General features: G+C 47.3%; 1 protein-coding gene across 2 annotated transcripts in view; it reads right to left on the reverse strand.

The window, feature by feature from the left end:
* Positions 1 to 15608, reverse strand: part of ARK2C (arkadia (RNF111) C-terminal like ring finger ubiquitin ligase 2C) — an 83687-nt gene that overhangs the window by 39577 nt on the left and 28502 nt on the right. The gene's annotated exons all lie outside the window — the stretch shown is intronic.

The following is a 15608-nucleotide window of genomic DNA, read 5'->3' on the forward strand; positions in this document are numbered from 1 at the left end:
AGAGGGTCTTGTCATCTGGGCAGCCCAGGACCTCCAGACACACAGCTCAGGCTTGCACCCCAGTGAGGTTAATTCTGTCCTGCTAATGCAGCAGTTTGACTTCAGCCCTGGAGGCTCTCTTGAGACAGACAGATGCCAACCAACAAATCCAGTGGTTTGTTTTAAATTTCGACCTCCGTTTCCACTGCCAAAGAAGGTGGAAGAAAGAATACCAGGGAGAGGACCTGAACTGACCCTGCTTTGTGATTTTGACCCTTTCTGACAGTGGCCAGACAGAAACACGTTTTCCTTTATCCCACCGGAGGTTGTTTTATTCCATCTATTTCAGAATGTTGCGTTCTGCCATTTAACATACCCAGCAGGCAGAAAGAACAGGAAACTCATCTCACCCATGGCTAGAGTGTATTTATCCTTCTGCCTGCAATCTCCTCCTGAGATCACTGCTAATGGCTACTGAATTACTCAGCTCTCTGGCCTTCTGAAGCAAACCTTCAGATAGTGCTTCTTGCAAGGCAATGGTCACCAACCTCGTGCCCTCTAGGTGCTATTTGTTTGCTTGGAGGTTAGATACATTTCCGAGCACAATTCAAAGTGTTGGTGCTGACCTTTAAAGCCCCAAACGGCCTTGGCCCAGTATACCTGGAGGAGCATCTCCACCCCCATCGTTCTGCTCAGACACTGAGGTCCAACTCTGAGGGCCTTCTGGCAATTCCCTCACTGTGAGAAGCCAAGGTACAGGGAACCAGGCAGAGGGCCTTCTCAGTAGTGGCGCCCACCCTGTGGAACGCCCTCCCACCAGATGTCAAAGAGAAGAACAACTACCAGACCTTTAGAAGACATCTGAAGGCAGCCCTGTTTAGGGAAGCTTTTAATGTTTAACAGACTACTGCCCTGTGGAATGCCCTCCCATCAAATGTCAAAGAGATAAACAACCACCTGACATTTAGAAGACATCTGAAGGCAGACCTGTTCAGGGACATTTTTAATGTTTGATGCTTTATCACGCTTTTAATATTCTGTTGGGAGCTGCCCAGAGCGGCTGGGGAAACCCAGCCAGATGGGTGGGGTATAAGTAATAAATTGTTGTTGTTGCTATTGTTGTTGTTGTTAGATGCCAATGTGTCATGCAATTGTTCGCTCACATTTTTGAATGCGTTTCTTCATCATTTTCCTTACACCAAAATGTCTGGGTTTGGGGGAAATGGTTTTGCTGCTTATGAGCTGCAAATCGACCTGAATTTGCTGGCATGTGAGCGGATCCCACACCAAAACTGCTTTTCACACTGGGTTTGAGTTTGAATACATACATACATACATACATACATACCAGCCCCTGCTAACGGCTCACAGACCTAAGATCTGACACATCCCATCCCAATTTCCTCGTTCCCTGCCCTACTTAGAAGCCGAGAGCAAGACTGCAGGAATTCCAAATTCTGTGTCATTGTTGGTTCTGCAGTGGAGGAGGAAGAATCTTTGCTTGATATTTTGCAAGGGCTTAGAGCTGCCACATGTGACCTTTCTGTTGGCATTTATGTACACTTTCGATATAGAGCAGTGGAGAAATCCGACACTATGGTCTGAAATGGAGCAACAGTACTCAGCAGTTGCGGCCAAACGACTGCTTGCCACTGCTACGGATTTCCTTAACTCTGAGAGCATGGGAATGTTATTGACCCGTGACTTTTGGACCTTAGGCCTCTGCCACCAGCCACCAGAAAACACCAGTTTTCACATGTTAGAATGTAAGACTCGAGACTTTCTGACGTTTGGTTTGCAAGTGTCAACACCTTACCGTATTACAATGTGCCGATAAAGCAATAAGTTGCAAGAGGCATTCATCGTGACAGTTAATTGTTTGGGGTTCACTCACGAAGCCTGCAACCCACACACCCAGTGACCCACAAAGCCACTTCCGCCTTAAGAGGACATGGGGTTGCGGACTTCATACCCCCACCACATGTGCGGTGGCTGGCTCTCAGCCTCCACATGATTGAGGGAATCCCCGGCCACGTCATACCCTGGACAGCCAATCGGCTGGCTCAGGGGGTGTGGCCTGCCCTATTTAACGCTGCCGTGGCTGGGGATCTCTTTTGCCACCTCCAGCTGCTCCTGTTTCCCACCCTCCCGCCCTTTAAGGCTTTTGACCTTGCTATGGACCTCGGTTGGTCGCCGTTAAGGGGCCTGGTAGGAATTTTTTCCACTTGGCAAATTGGCACCAGCCACTTGGTTTTTCACCTACCTCATAGCAAATCGTCACAACTTCCTTGGTATTGGCGGTTAGGCATTGGTATAGTACTGTAGATTGAAGAGGGGAAGTAGCGCCATCACCTGCCCCGCATATTGAAGGGTAGTCCGATAAAGGATTCCAGGAGGCGTGGCCCTGTCCGAAGCCTATGGAGGTGAAGGCCTAAGGCACGCCCCCTATCGGTGACCCCGAGGGAAGTTCCTAGTTGATGTGCATCAGCAGAACTCCCCCTACTGGTGGTTAACCCTTCCCGGACTTCAAGCGGACGGGCTGAAGCCGGATAGTTGGTTAGGACCAATGCCTAAGCCAATACCGCTCTTCACCTGTAACCAATAAAGTTGTGGCCCTATTTAGCTCACTAACCTTAAATAATTGTGTCACGTGTCTTTATTTCCACTGGGGGTGGACGGGAACTCACCATGCAAATTGGAAAACTCTGGTCTACGCTGACAGGCAGCTAGACGCTCTCCAGGGTTTCGGTCTGGAGTCTCTACCAGGCCTGCCAGGAGATGCCAGTCTGATGCTGGGACCTTCCGCAAGCTCTGTCACTGAGCTACGGCCCTCCTGCATTGCCACCAGGAGTCGGAAGCCAATTAAGGCACCTTGCGACTGCATTCTTCTTTTTCCTGCAAAGCCAAATGCCATTTTGGCTCTCCAAACCTTTGTTTGAAAGCTCCCCCCCTCCCCCAAATTTCCCAACAGAGAAGGCTTTGTCGTCTCCCTCCCTCCCAAAGTCCCCTCTCCATTCAGGGCTCCCTTCTTCAATTACTCTCTCTTGGGGGAGGCCACACAGGCAGCCGTAACTTAAGGCTGGGAATTTTCAAAAGGGGCTTCATATTCGTGGCTCGATTTTGCTCCTGCCAAACAATCAGATGTTATCGGGGAGCTTCAAAAGGGAACTAAACCTAGACCAAGAGCAAGCAATCTGGTAAAACCACGCCCTAATATCTCAGGGCAATCGAGAAAAGAGCCAAGGAAAAGTTTTGACAACCACAAAGTCAGGTGTGGGTTTTAAAAACAGGGGGAGGAAGTTTGCTGGTCAGTGCAAGGCTCCTTAGACCAAGGATTGGAACATCAAGATGCAGAACTTGGAATCATAGAACTCTGGAGTTGGAAGGTACCACAAAAGTCATGGTAGTTTTCCTGCCTGGAATGCCAAGAATCACAGCTAAAGAATAGGTGACAAATAGGTGACAACCTCTGCTTAAAAACCTCCAAGGCCGTAAAGTCCACCTCCTTCCCCCACCAGGGAAGAATGGCAGATGAAACTGATGGGCTATATGGAAATGGCAGAAATGACTGGCAGAATTCGAGACCAGGGAGAAGAGTCGATGGAAGAAGATTGGAAGAAATTTAGAGTATATTTAAAAAAACATTGTAAAATGAATGAATGTTAGAAAGATGCTGGGATGAACTTACATGGTCTTAGCAGAAAGGTTATAAAGAATTATGTTAAAATGGATTGTTAATGGGTTAAAGTGTAAAATTTAAGGTTAAATTGCGTTAAGATAAATTATAGAACAAAATCTGAGAAAGAGGGAAAGGTCTTGCTGAAACAATTATGAATTAAGAATACAAAAAGGGAGGCGTGAGGAAGTCATGGAAATAAGTAAATGAAAGATAAATATATGAAATACTGGATGTTATTGTTTTTAAATGTTATTGTTTAGCTGTATTGTTTTTGGGTTTTCTCTTTTTTTTTCTTTCCTCCCCCCCCCTTTTTTTAGTACTGTATTTTCCTTTATTTTTGAAGTATTGTAATCTTTTTTATTATTCTTCTTTTTTTGTAATTGTTAAACTTTAATAAATATCTTTATAAATAAATAAATAAAGTCCACCTCCTTCCAAGATAGTCCTTTCCACTGTTCTTACTGTCAGAAATTTCTTCCTAAAGTTCATTCACTTGTTACTTGAATCAATATTGTGCTTGTCCTTATAACTCTACTCTGTAAAAGTTGATGCTTACAGCAGCTACTACTATGTTATAAGATCCACTGTCCTGTGGTTAGTGACAGTTTTTATATTAATTTTGCTGTGAAAATGTGTGAGATTGCGATATTGTGTTTATTTGCATTACCTAGAGTTTGTCCTACAGTGGTACCTCAGGTTAAGTACTTGATTCGTTCCGGAGGTCTGTACTTAACCTGAAACTGTTCTTAACCTGAAGCACCGCTTTAGCTAATGGGGCCTCCTGCTGCCGCAACGCCACCAGAGCATTATTTCTGTTCTCATCCTGAAGCAAAGTTCTTAACCTGAAGCACTATTTCTGGGTTAGCGGAGTCTGTAACCTGAAGCATATGTAACCTGAAGCGTATGTAACTTGAGGTACCACTGTACTGATGAAGCCCAAGCAAGACGGCGAAACAAGGCTAATATTCTGGAAATCCTTGTCTTAGACTCTGTGAAAGGATTCTGTGGAACTGTAACAACCTTTGGTGTGGATTGTTGGACTCTATGAACAGACAGGTGGAATAGACACTTTCACATATATGGGCCTTATGCATAAACTGATTAGAGAATGAACTGATCCACTGGGTCTTCTACTTTTTTCGTTGAACTTTATGAGCAGCTTCTGTTGAAATCTACAATTCAATACAATGAATAGTATATATTATTTTTTCAAACGTACAGCCGGTTACGTCTCGTGTGTTTATTGAATATGTTTCACGTAACCAGAGGTTTGGTGTTGTTTTGCAGTGAATCAAATCATTGGTCTCCTTAGCCCAGAACTGTCTCTGCCAACACTTCTCCCAAGTCCTCAGGTTGCTTTCCCAGGCATTTTACCTGAAGATGGCAGGGATTCAAACCTGGGTCCTCCTCCACCTCCTGATCTCCTATTACCTTGATACAAGATCCCCACCCTTAGTGAGCAAGCTCTACCTCATGGGTAGGCAAACTAAGGCCTGGGGGCTGGATCTGGCCCAATCGCCTTCTAGATCCGGCCCACAGATGGTCCAGGAATCAGCATGTTTTTACATGAGCAGAATGTGTCCTTTTATTTAAAATGCATCTCTGGGTTATTTGTGGAGCATAGGAATTCGTTCATATATATTTTTTTCAAAATATAGTCCAGCCCCCCACATGGTCTGAGGAACAGTGGACCAGCCCCCTGTTGAAAAAGTTTGCACCACCTCCTTTCCCGGTTGTGCTGGACTTCAGTTTCCCTTTCGGCCAAATCAGTCACCACAAAAAGGACCCAATAGGATGGGCTCCCTACTGCCTCTGAGGACTCATTTGTGCGAAGTTTTGTAGCATGTAAACTAAGCCTCTGTGGTTAGAGCTGTAGCTTCCCGCCGGCAATTCCCACAAGCACAGAGACACATTTTTCCCCAGGCGTTCAAGTCTTGCACATCATTATCATGGAAACGGAGCTATATTGATGGAGACCATTGTTCGCGCACACTTATGGTCTTAGTGGGAATGCGTACCTGGGGATAGCCACAGAAGGTGGTGTTCAGAACTTCTACAACATGTGACCTGGCCTAAGATGGAACAACCATTGATTATTTTGAGTATTTAATTTCTATACTGCTTAATATATTTTAAATACCTTTATATATTTAATATATAATTACAATTATTTCCCTGCATCTCTCTGGGTCCTTGGCATTGTTCTCTCTCCTGACCTTCTGCTTCTCTCCACCAGCTCAGTCAATCTGTAATGCCTTCACAGATGGGAGAAACCTGGGAGCTTCTACATTATAGCTGAAGTACCTCCCCTCTTCCCCATCTCGACATGGATCTCTGAGGACTTTAAAGAACTGCCTTCTCCTAATCAGGGATGCCTAATATGGTGTCTTCCAGATGTTGTTGGGCTACAACTCCCACCAGCACCAGCCAGAACGGCCAATGGTCAGGGATGATGAGAGTTGTAGTCCAATGGCATCTGAAGGGCTACTCCTGGCCTATACAAATCTGCCTGAGTGCTAAGATCATCCTCAGCACTCAATCTGTGGTAGGGCCTTTTCGGTGGTGGCACCCTCCTCTTGAAATGCTCTTCCCAGAAATACCAGGTTTGATGTCTCTTTCAGCAGCTTTTCATTTGTCAACCTTTTTTGTGTGTAGTTTAGAGGCTGCAACCCTATAACCCAACCTTTGTCAACCTGCTGCCCTCCTGGTGTTTTGGACAACAGTTCCCACCAACCATCCCCCTCCCATCCCAGCAAGCAGGCAGTGCTGACTGACAGAACATCTGGAGGACACCAGCTTGCAAAGGCTGCTCTACCACCTTACACAAGAGTAAGTCCTCTTTGAATGGGGACTAACTTCTTGGGCTCCGTGATGTCTGCAGATGGCGACAGCAGTCACGAAATTAAAAGACGCCTGCTTCTTGGGAGAAAAGCGATGATAAACCTAGACAGCATCTTAAAAAGCAGAGACACCACCTTGCCGACAAAGGTCCGTATAGTTAAAGCTATGGCTTTCCCAGTAGTGATGTATGGAAGTGAGAGCTGGACCATAAAGAAGGCTGATCGCCAAAGAATTGATGCTTTTGAATTATGGTGCTGGAGAAGACTCTTTAGAGTCCCATGGACTGCAAGAAGATCAAACTGATCCATTCTGAAGGAAATCAGCCCTGAGTGCTCACTGGAAGGACAGATTGTGAAGCTGAGGCTCCAGTACTTTGGCCACCTCATGAGAAGAGAAGACTGCCTGGAATAGACCCTGATGTTGGGAAAGATTGAGGGCAGAAGGAGAAGGGGACGACAGAGGACGAGATGGTTGGAGAGTGTTCTCGAAGCTACCAGCATGAGTTTGACCAAATTGTGGGAGGCAGTGGAAGACAGGAGTGCCTGGCGTGCTCTGGTCCATGGGGTCATGAAGAGTCAGACACGACTAAACAACTAAACAGCAACAACAACTTGTAGATGGAAGGAAGATTTGCACTGTCAGTCTGCTTTGTTTATTCACTGAGGATTGTGTCTGCTCTGTGGGTTTAATCTGTTTTATTGTTTTATTGATGTAGCCTCTTTCATTGTGATCTCTGGCTGTTGTGAGGCAATTTATGAGTCCCTGTGAGACTGAAGAGCAGGTTGTTAAATAACTACAATAAAGGGAGAGACAGCTAAAATATTTGATGATCATTGGATTGCTCATCTTAAAAGGGGATCTTGGGTGAGGAAGATATGTCTCGTTGTCAGAGATGCCTTCTTGCACCCAAGATTGAGGGGGCCTCGCATGCAGTGTGCGTGCATGAAGTCATGCGCCCGATGCACATCACACATGTGACGTCATGCATGTGATGTGACATCATCTGGAGGAAGCCAAGTGCAAACCCCAGTGCCGCATGGCTTCAATGGCCGGTGGCTTCTCTCATGTGCTCAGGAGGAGCCCGTGCCACACTTGGCTCTGCACTTAGCCTCCTCCGCCCCCTTACCCCCTTACATTGAGAGGGCCCAGCACCCTGGCAACAGATATTGAGGGGGCTCCACTGCCCTATAGAGTTTGCATGCCTGCTCCATGCCTCACTGAAGTTGGTGGTCAGGAGGGAGCTGGGGGAAAAACAGGAGATGGTTGTTGACTAAGAGGTAGCATTTGAGCACTGCAGTTAGTTAAGGCAAGGTAATGGTAAAGGTAGGGCGCGGGTGGCACTGTGGTCTAAACCACTGAGCCTCTTGGGCTTGCCGACCATGATGTCTAGGGCTGGTGGTACTTGGAGACCAACAACTTCTGGAGAGCCTCACAGGTTGCCCATCCCTATGTCATGGACTGGTTGGGCCCAGAAGAATGGTAGGAGAAACCGGCTGGGGAATCCCTAAGGGAAGAAAGCTCAGAGCCAGGGGATTGGTTGTGGGGTGACAGTGTGTAGTCCAATGGAGAAGAGAGAGAGAAGACTGGGAGGAGATGTCAGAAGCTGAAGAGAAGACAGGGCTTAGTAAGTGGGGGGTGGGGAGTCTGTGGCAGAGAGAAGTCTAGAATCAGAGGCAGAAGCTGATGAAGGATAGGAGGAATGCCAAGAGGCAGAGATAAGTGAGGCTGGTGAAAAATCACAGGTTTCTCCCCTCCTGTTGCAACAAGCTTCCATCCGCCTGGTCTCCCAGAACCAGGAGTAGCATGAAGAGGGCAGAGGAGAAGTTAGCTTCACACAGGCATAGTCTCAGATTGCTTGGGGTGGGGTGGGGGACTGTTTGCAGGAGATGAGATGCTGTGCTCATTAGGCCTGACACTCCTGTTCAGATCCTGCTTTTGCTAATAAATAGTTAACTTCAACTTACACAGTGTGATTTGCTGCTGGCTCTCTCCGGTTACCCTGTCTTATCTCCCTCTTCAAAGCAGCCGAGCATCCTTATATGGTTGTGTCTATGCCACGGAGGCGGAGCCAGTTGACCTCCTGTTGTTGTTGGACTCCACCTCCCATCAGGCCCAGCTAGCATGGACAATGCTGAGGGAAGATGGGAGTTGTAGTCTAACAACATCTACAGGGCCATGGGTTCTCCCTTCCTGGTCTAAACAGCTGGCTTCCTCTTGCAAGTTAATTACAGTGGTACCTCGTGTTACAGATGCTTCAGGTTACAGACTCCACTAACCCAGAAATAGTACCTCGGGTTAAGAACTTTGCTTCAGGATGAGAACAGAAACCGTGTGGTGGCAGCGGGGTGGCAGCGGGAGACCCCATTAGCTAAAGTAGTACCTCAGGTTAAGAACAGTTTCAGGTTAAGAACAGACCTCCAGAATGAATTAAGTTCTTAACCTGAGGTACCACTGTACAAGTTTCGCTCAAAACTCAACAATATGCCCCACTGGTACTTTCCTTTCACAAAACCCACGCAAGAATGCACTGCACTGAATCAAATGCTATGGTCTGCATAGTAGGGACGACTCTGTCCAAGGTCAATCATGATTTCTGTTTGGGCTGTTCCAGTGGGCCTTTTCCCTGCTTAGAGCTGCACTTCAGAACTCCTCTTTACCTGAGGGCTGTGCTAAAATGCATTAATGGTTTCAGCCCCAATTTAGATTCACTACTAGGACGTAGCTGCAGGGCAAAAACCTGCTCTTGATATTTTAATAATAATAATAATAATAATAATAATAATAATAATAATAATATGAAAAGCTCTCTGGCAAATTCCTTGGAGTTAGACTAGCTTAAGAGCAGCAGCGAGAGAGGGGAGATACCTAGCTCCCAAACCACAGAGGCATTTATCCAATGGAGCTAATCCGATTTTTATATTGTTGCACCATTCGTCAGAACTCGGCATTCAGTTTCTGGAGCCCTCCTCCTGCAATGCCTGGTGCTTAGTGGGGAAAAAGCAAGATGTGATGAATAGGTTGTGGCATCTTTGCATCAGCGGAGATTCTGCTTGGCAAGCAGCCCAAACATTTGCCCCGATGTGACCCACTAGAATTCATAGATACAAGACGATGTGATGGTCATTCAGCTAAATGACTTTCGAAAAGGGTGAGCTATAGGGTAACCAGCCTCTTTGGGTCCTGGGGGTGTACTTGGGCACCACCCTCGTTCTCCCCACCCCCAATATCCCAGATTTCTCCCCTTTTCCTCCAGCTACTAAATCTTTTATACTTTTCAAAGGTCAGATCTGCAGCTCGAGTGCCGATCTGAGCCTCAAAATGCACATAGAGGTGAAAGAGGAAGTGGGAAAGAAGAAGGGCCTAAGGAAAAGTGGGACCTACAAGATCAATGACGAGACGGTAGGCTGAGCCTACCTTACGCAGCACAGTCCTCTCTTTGAATGGCTATCAGAGGAACAGTCCTCCTTAGAACAGTGGACTTTAAACTGGACTTGCTTCTTTAAACTGGACATGCTTTGCGCAGAGGAGTTCTTAGAAGTGCTCTGTTCAAAGCAAGTCCAGTTTAAAGATAAAGAACCCCCAGAGGGGAGATTGAAGTTGCCCACCAACCTTTATACTGTATAAGCATATGCACATTTAATGCATTTTTTTAAGCACTACACTTCCTCTGCTTTAAAGGTAAAGGTAAAGGGACCCCTGACCATTAGGTCCAGTCGTGACCAACTCTGGGGTTGCGGCACTCATCTCGCTTTATTGGCCGAGGGAGCTGGCGTACAGCTTCCGGGTCATGTGGCCAGCATGACTAAGCCACTTCTGGCGAACCAGAGCAGCGCACGGAAACGCTGTTTAACTTCCCGCTGGAGCAGTACCTATTTATCTACTTGCACTTCGACGTGCTTTCGAACTGCTAGGTTGGCTGGAGCTGGGACCGAGCAATGGGAGCTCACCCCGTCGCGGGGATTCGAACCACTGACCTTCTGATCGGCAAGTCCGAGGCTCTGTGGTTTAACCCACAGCGCCACCTGCGTCCCTCTTCCTCTGCTTTAGGGCACCCTAACTTCTCACATTGCACCATGACTGCAAGTCTAGTTGAGTAAGTGCTTTATTAAGCTCACAGCACATTCAACCTCCCATAGAGCTCTGGCTTGGGGAAGAGAAATGGAGATTGTGTTGGGGTCACACAAGGATAGGCTTCCGAAGGTCAGTGGGTTAACTTCATGCACCATCAACATGGCTTTGAGCGAGGGAGGGGGGAACTCTCTCTGTGCCCTGGCAAGGAACAAGCCAGGTCTGATTTGCCTTTCACTTGTGTTTCTATCAGAATATCCCTTATATGGCATTAAGGCCCGAGTCAATCGCAATCAACAGAGCAAATGCCTTTGGAAGCTCGACACCAAATCCATTTGTACTAGCATAGGCTGGGATTCAAAAGGACTTGCACTCATGTTGTTGTTGTTGTTGTTGTTGTTGTTTGCTGCTAATGCTACTGTTAATGCAGAGGATTTCCTCTGCTTTAAAGGTAAAGTTAAAGGGACCCCTGACCATTTAGGTCCAGTCGTGACCAACTTTGGGGTTTCATATCTCAGCAACCATTGCAATAATAGACCCTCCAAGTGTCCCTATTTTCCAGGGACAGTCCTGGATTTACAGAAGCCGTCCCAGTATCTGTTTTGATCCCAGAATGTCCCACTTTTCCTAAGGACATCCCTATTTTTATCGGAGAAATGTTGGAGGGTATGAAGTTATGCGACCCCAGGGGCCCAGAGGACAGAGTGAGAAGATCCTGGTGTTTTGTTTTTTTCCTGGAATGAGGGGGACATAGCAGCCTTTGCTGGTAGACACCATTAAAATGTGGCAAAGGGGGCACCATTATCCTCCCCCCCACACACACACCTAAAATGTTCTTCCTCATACCCTAAAGCTTTTTTCCACATTACAATGTACACAGGTGCAAGCTGCCTGTATATTTGCACAAGCATTTGTGTTAAAGAGTGTACCATTGTTGATGTGTACAGTTCAACTTTTTGTATACCTGGGTACAGTGGTACCTCTGGTTGCAAACGGGATCCGTTCCGGAGGCCCGTTCGCAACATGAAAAGCCTGCAACCCGAAGTGCCGTATCTGCACAGGTGCGTGGTGCGATTTAGCGCTTCTGTGCATGTGCGAGCGGCGAAACCCGGAAGTAACCCTTTCTGGTACTTCCGGGTCACCGCGGGACGCAATCTGAAAAAACGTATCATGAAGCAAACATAACATGAGATATGACTGTACACAGATTGTACGCCCCCTGAACACTAAGTCTTACCATCTCTGTAGTTGTTATATTAGAGCTGTTTGGGGGCATTTGGGAACTTGAAGATGCTCCCTAACTGTACAGTTGAATAATTTTAACACAGCCCCTGAGGGGCAAAGCAGTTGTTTTAGTTTAGTTTCTTTCTTCCTTTTTGTTCTGTTTCTTAGTGATTGCTAGTCATGCTCAGGCAGAAACCAAGCCAGGCCTTATCTTGGGTGTAATTTTTCTAGAAAAAGAGGTCCCACAACTCACCATGAATGCCTCCCTTGTTCTCTTATAATGGCAATGGTGCCCACCTGAGAGGAACCGGAACAGAGTTCTGATGAGTTCCGGCTGGAAAAAAAGCCCTGGATATAATAAAGTTCTCAACCCCTGGTCTACTGAGTGTAGGGACGCAGGTGGCTCTGTGGTCTAAACCACTGAGCCTCTTGGGCTTGCTGATCAGAAGGTCAGCAATTCAAATCCACGCAACGGGGTGAGCTCCAGTTGCTTTGTCCCAGCTCCTGCCAACCTAGCTGTTCGAAAGCACGCCAGTGCAAGTAGATAAATAGGTACCACTGTGGCAGGAAGGTAAACGGCGTTTCTGTGCGCTCTGGTTTCCCTCATGGCGTCCTGTTGCACCAGAAGCGGTTTAGTCATGCTGGCCACATGACCCAGAAAGCTGCCATTTTTAATTTCCAAGAATGCCCTGGAATAATAATGCACCCAACACTCAGTAGGTTAAAAAAAGGGGGGGAAAGGTAAAGGACCCCTGGATGGTTAAGTCCACTCAAAGGCGACTATGGGGTTGGGGCGCTCATCTCGCTTTTCAGGCCAAGAGTGCCAGCGTTTGTCCCCAGACAGCTTTCCGGCTCATGTAGCCAGCATGACTAAACCGCTTCTGGTGCAACGGAACACCGGGATGGAAACCAGAGTGCATGGAAACACTGTTTACTTTCCCACTGTAGCAGTACCTATTTATCTACTTGCACTGGTGTGCTTTCGAACTGCTAGGTTCACAGGAGCTGGGACAGAGCAATGGGAGCTCACCCCGTCGCGGGGATTCAAACTGCTGACCTTCTGATCGGCAAGCCCTAGGCTCTGTGGTTTAACCCACAGTGCCACCCGCGTCCTAGGTGTCTGTAGGGAGCTCACAAGCAGGACCCTCCTGGGGTTTCCAGCAACTGGTATTCAGAAGCATTGCTCCTTCCAGCTGTGGCTTCAGAGCAAAGCCATCATGGCTTGTGGCTGTCTGATAGCCCTCTCCTCCATGAATCTGCTGAATTTGTCTCTTGGGTGGGCTCCCCTCTCCAAATTTGGTTTGTATGGAAGTGAGAGCTGGACCATAAAAAAGGCTGATCGCTGAAGAATTGATGCTTTTGAATTATGGTGCTGGAGGAGACTCTTGAGAGTCCCAAGGACTGCAAGAAGATCAAACCTATCCATTCTGAAGGAAATCAGCCCTGAGTGCTCACTGGAAAGACAGATTGTGAAGCTGAGGCTCCAAGACTTTGGCCACCTCATGAGAAGAGAAGACTCCCTGGAAAAGACCCTGATGTTGGGAAAGATGGAGGGCACAAGGAGAAGGGGACAACAGAGGGCAAGGTGGTTGGACAGTGTTCTCGAAGCTACCGGCATGAGTTTGACCAAACTGGGGGAGGCAGTGGAAGACAGGAGTGCCTGGCCTGCTCTGGCCCATGGGGTCACGAAGAGTCGGACACGACTAAATGACTAAACAACAGCAAGGTGTGATGGAGGGTTCACATTGCCCCTCAACAGCTAGCAGTGGACAGCAATGGCCACAGAGCATCCAGAAATCAAACTGTTGCTTCCACCGACAGTTTGTTGCAAACTTAAGAGCTTATTCCAGACTTTGCCGGAAGTTTTTAAATGGTAGGAGTAGAAGAGAAGACGCAGATCTGGCCAAGATCCCGAAAAAGGCTGACGCCAAGGGTGAATTAGAGTTCAGCTTTTCCAAAAAGACAGTAACGGGTAAGATAGATGATGGCCGCATTGCACATTTATCGGCTCAGGTAAGGCAAGCCGCACCTTATCTTTCATTTTCAAATAGTTCTCAAGGTTGCCTCTGACCTTATGATGGGACTGAATGAGGTCACCGTTCTTAAAAGGCTTGCAGATAAGCAGAAGAGTTTCCAAGGGGCGGCGGGGAGAAGATCATGAAATGGCAGATTATGAGGATGTGCTGCTTCTATGACAACGTTGGCAAGAAGCAACATGGTCTTGCTATTTTGGGAAATCTCTGTTGTGTTAAACTAGATTTTTACCCTAGACTTTTTTTGGGGGGGGGGCAACAAAAAATACACAATGGGTTGGTAGTGAGCATGAAAGCCTGTTTACAAAACGTTCTCTCCCTGGTGCAACTATATACAGTGGTACCTCGGGTTGAGAACTTAATTCGTTCCGGAGGTCCGTTCTTAAGCTGAAACTGTTCTTAACCTGAGGTACCACTTTAGCTAATGGGGCCTCCCGCTGCAAAGTTCTTAACCCGAGGTACTATTTCTGGGTTAGCGGAGCCTGTAACCTGAAGCGTCTGTAACCTGAAGCGTCTGTAACCTGAGGAACCACTGTATCTGATACTAGGGGCTACTACAGCAGAGAGCTGTAGAAACCCCCTTCCATTGCAAATGGGACCTAAGGCTGAGAGATAAGTGGTTTGCCTGAGGTTGTCAATTAAGTGGGTTCCCACAGCTCTCTGCTATAGTAACCTCCTTCTTTGGCAGCATTAAAAGGTAAAGGTAAAGGGACCCCTGACCATTAGGTCCAGTCGTGACCGACTCTGGGGTTGCGGTGCTCATCTCGCTTTATTGGTCGAGGGAGCCGGCATACAGCTTCTGGGTCATGTGGCCAGCATGACCAAGCCACTTCTGGCAAACCAAAGCAGCACACAGAAACACCGTTTACCTTCCCGCCGGAGCGGTACCTATTTATCTACTTGCAATTTGACGTGCTTTCGAACTGCTAGGTTGGCAGTAGCAGGGACCAAGCAACAGGAGCTCACCCCGTTGCAGGGATTCGAACCGCCAACCTTCTGATCGGCAAGTCCTAGGCTCTGTGGTTTAACCCACAGCGCCACCCGCGTCCCTTGGCAGCATTAGGCAAACCATTAATCTCCCGGCCTCAGCCCCCATCTGCAAAACAGTGGTACCTCGGGTTACAGACGCTTCAGGTTACAGACTCCGCTAACCCAGAAATAGTACCTCGGGTTAAGAACTTTGCTTCAGCATGAGAACAGAAATTGTGCTCCGGCGGCACGGCGGCAGCGGGAGGCCCCATTAGCTAAAGTGGTACCTCGGGTTAAGAATGGTTTCAGGTTAAGAACGGACCTCCGGAATGAATTAAGTTCTTAACCCAAGGTACTATTGTATGGGGATACTCAGCTCCCTAGCAGGGCTCCGGTGAACTTTACGGCCTAGCCCTAAGAGTGGTTAAATATACGGCGAGATGTCTATCCAAGTAAATATGCTTAGAATTGCAGCCTTACTGAGATAATGAAAGCTGAGTGATTTTGTGATTTGACCAGCATTAAACAAATGCTAAATATCATGATCATTGCTTGGTAGGTGGCCGTCTTGTCATTGTGCCCACAGAGACAGCAAGTGTGTTTTCCTAGGAAAAACGGAGGCGTTCTAGGAAGGCTGCTGCAAAACCTTGCAATGCAATAGTTTGTATTCATAAGGAGCTAGTACAGCAACAGCAGCAGCATAGGAGGAGACGGAGCTTTCTCAACCTGGCTTGAAGCAATCTATTCTCATTTGACGCCATTATGGTGTACAATGGACGCTCGGGTTGCGAACGTGATCTGTGCGGGATGCACGA

The sequence above is a fragment of the Podarcis erhardii genome, assembly GCF_964252035.2.
Source record: "Podarcis erhardii genome assembly, chromosome: 11".
Taxonomy (NCBI): domain Eukaryota; kingdom Metazoa; phylum Chordata; class Lepidosauria; order Squamata; family Lacertidae; genus Podarcis; species Podarcis erhardii.